This window comes from Pteropus vampyrus, unplaced genomic scaffold, assembly GCF_000151845.1.
Source record: "Pteropus vampyrus isolate Shadow unplaced genomic scaffold, Pvam_2.0 Scaffold32, whole genome shotgun sequence".
Taxonomy (NCBI): domain Eukaryota; kingdom Metazoa; phylum Chordata; class Mammalia; order Chiroptera; family Pteropodidae; genus Pteropus; species Pteropus vampyrus.
The window spans coordinates 9,109,260-9,112,352 of NW_011888813.1; the positions used below are offsets into that span (position 1 = coordinate 9,109,260).

General features: G+C 39.9%; 1 protein-coding gene across 2 annotated transcripts in view; it reads right to left on the reverse strand.

Moving 5' to 3' along the window:
- Positions 1–3,093, reverse strand: part of KCNK10 (potassium two pore domain channel subfamily K member 10) — a 124,028-nt gene that overhangs the window by 10,175 nt on the left and 110,760 nt on the right. The window lies entirely within an intron of this gene.

The following is a 3,093-nucleotide window of genomic DNA, read 5'->3' on the forward strand; positions in this document are numbered from 1 at the left end:
GAAAGGAGATCTTACCAGATCATTAAGTTAATCTAATTGTTGGCAACAGGAGCATCATCCCCCCATCAACACCCCGTCTAAACATCGTCCTCCTCAAATGCATAATGAAATCGAGGTGAATTAAATGTTTGTGAGACACTTGTTAAGTCATAAATTGGGATGTTAATGCAACTTGCGACCAAATGAGGCTGAGGTTGGCAAAGAAGGGCTGCAAGTCCATAGGAAGCTGGAGACATTCTCGGTTCCAGGAGGTGGGCAGAGTGAAGATGGCACAGGACAGGACCTGTCTGGTGGCAGAGAGGGAGGTGAGGAACAAAGGCTAGATTGCGGCGTCCTAATTGCATTATCTGCACTGGACAGTTTCTCAGCAAGACCAACATGTTACCACTGCTCACTGCCCAAGCCAACCAGCATGTCCCTGGGCTGCTTCCACCAAACATCGTAGGATGATGCCCAGAAGAGGCTTGGAGATTTTACTCACTGGTGTTTTTTAGAGACTTAAGAAATCAAGTGACTTACATATGTATGTGTGTGTGTGCCTGTGTGTGCACAGGTGTATGAAAATGTGTATACCCGTACTCCACTATAAAAGGAAGAGGGGTAGGTATAAGGTTTGGCAATATCTGCCCTCTAGATATTAAAAAAAAAAAAAAAGTTGCCTTAATTGAACAAACGATCTTACACTTCATCCGTGACCTTTAGGCTTCTTATCCCCATCAGCCCTGCAACCGTTCCCTACTACTGAAAAATGGTGTTTAAGAACTTGTGGAGTCTAGCTGCAGACTGCTGCTGAATAGCTGAGTGACCTCAGGCGAGTTTCTCAACTTCTCTGCGCATCAGTTTCTTCCTCTATAAAATGGAGATAAGAGAATCCACATCACAGGATTGTTTGGAAGGTTACATACGTGTGTAAAGGCTTACTTAGCACAGTGCCTGCTAAGAGCTCACTGATTGTTAACGACTGTCTTTGATGTAAATGTTCAAATATTTCCTTAGATGTGGACAGTTCCAGATTTAATGCTACTCTTTGCTACTGAGGAGTGTACCTCATGTCTGGCTTAAGATAATATTTGTTTAGCTTCAGGAAGTCACTGTTGGTTGTCTCCTCTTGGATATATTATCTCGTGTAAATACCTCATTTTCCATAAGAAAAAAGCCCTCATTCAACCTTGGTTCTTCTGTGCTGACTCTGGATTGATTCCTTAGACAGTTAGCTCACACTCTTGAAAGATTTTTTATTTACCTTTCGATTAATTCCCCCTACTTCTTTATCATCCCTCTGAAACTGCCAAGAATTACAGGAAATGTTTGTGATGTCGTGAACCAACTGCAGGGAGGCCCTGGGAGGCACAGACCGTGCTTTCCTTGCCCCTCCCCCATCTCCCCACCACCTACAGAATCAAGCTGTGTTTCCACAGTGGGGTTGCTAGGCAAAATCACATTGCTTATTTACCAGTAAGTAAAGCCGCTAGCAAAAGGCTTGATGAAAGCCCAGATCTGACTGAGCTAATGTGACTGACAGAATTGGTATCCTGAAAGAGATGGTTTAATATAATATTTGGGCAGAAAGGATAGATAGTTATGAATATCCATTCAAATCTTATCTTCACACTTTGTCGATTAGAATAATGTTTTCTTTTCTCCTTATGCAAACAGCATTCAGCAAAACTATTTCCTGTGTCCAACTGACACTAACTGTGGGAGTTTTGAAGAACTCAAAACCCACCTCCTATAGAGTTCATTTCGTTGTCAAAATTATATGTGCGATTATTTCAAAGAGCAAAATAAGCTTCATAAGCAGGAGGCAGGGGAGCCAGCTCTAAGAGCTTTCCTTCAAGAGAGAGCTGTATGAGCTGACGATTCTGGAAGTTTGCTCATTTCAGACCCCAGAGGGCGAAGCCACTCCGATTCTCATTAAGGATAATGTACTGCCTGTGTTTGTTTACTTCCAGTCTTATTTTAGAGAGCAAGTGTATTTCTATTCATGTGTGGGTTATTTCTTTACTCGATTTTTAACCCCTCTCGAATGCCTGTTCTTTTTTCCACTTTTATGTGATTTCTTAGATTTCTGAGATTAGCAATCCAAATCGTTGTGTCTGGCTGAGAAATTGTTCTTTGTGGTTTTCAGCCAGGACACTGGAGATTTCATACAATAATAAAGATACTGCAATAAAGATCCTAAGACAGGCGCTCTAGTTTATCATTCAGTTTTGCTTTGCTGAAAGGTAGACACATCACCATGGTAATGCAATCGAACTGAGAATAATTTCTCAAAATGGAAAGATAACAGGAACTGACTGACAAAAGAATTGTCTCATTTAGACGTTATTTTCTCATATTATGATATTTTCCACAAAGATTTCTTTTTAATAGGCCCAGTTCTAACTAATACTTTCAACATCACAAAAAGTATCCATGTTGTAGCAGCAATTCTATAAACTATGAGGAGACTTTTTAAACACTGTCTACCTATAATCTCCATGGCAGAGGTACTGTAAACACGCATTAGGGAGAATCATGCAGTAAAATCTCCATGGAGACTATGGAAAATGTTCTACTCCAAAGATAAATAACCAAATGGATCATAGCTATACAAAAAAAAAAAAATTTATAGCTAGTATCTGCTATAGCTAGATTTGCTATGTTGTTAGCTCTGAGCCATGCTGCAGCATCTAACAGATTATTGGCCAACTCAGTGCTTTGCTGGTATCACCATAGAAAGTTTTTGAAAAAGCTATTAATATATGCGAATGAATTGTTTTCTATCACTGAAATGCCAGTGTAGGTGCCTCTGGAATGGAGAAAATTTCAAATCCACAAATAATAAAAATTCTCAGCTGTTCCACTCCAGGAACGCTTTAATTCAAAGCTCTTAAAGTTTTCCGTTCTAAAAATCAGTGGCTTTTAACATTTGAGGATAACACTCTGCTGAAACACACAAGATTTTGCATTTGAAATTCAACCAATTAATTCAGCACATAATTATTAAGAACCTTTTATATGTCGGGGGCTGTTCTAGTTGCAAGGGACACGGCAGTTAAAAAAAAAAAAGAAAAGAAACACTTCATCATGCACACAGTCTGGTGGGCGGGC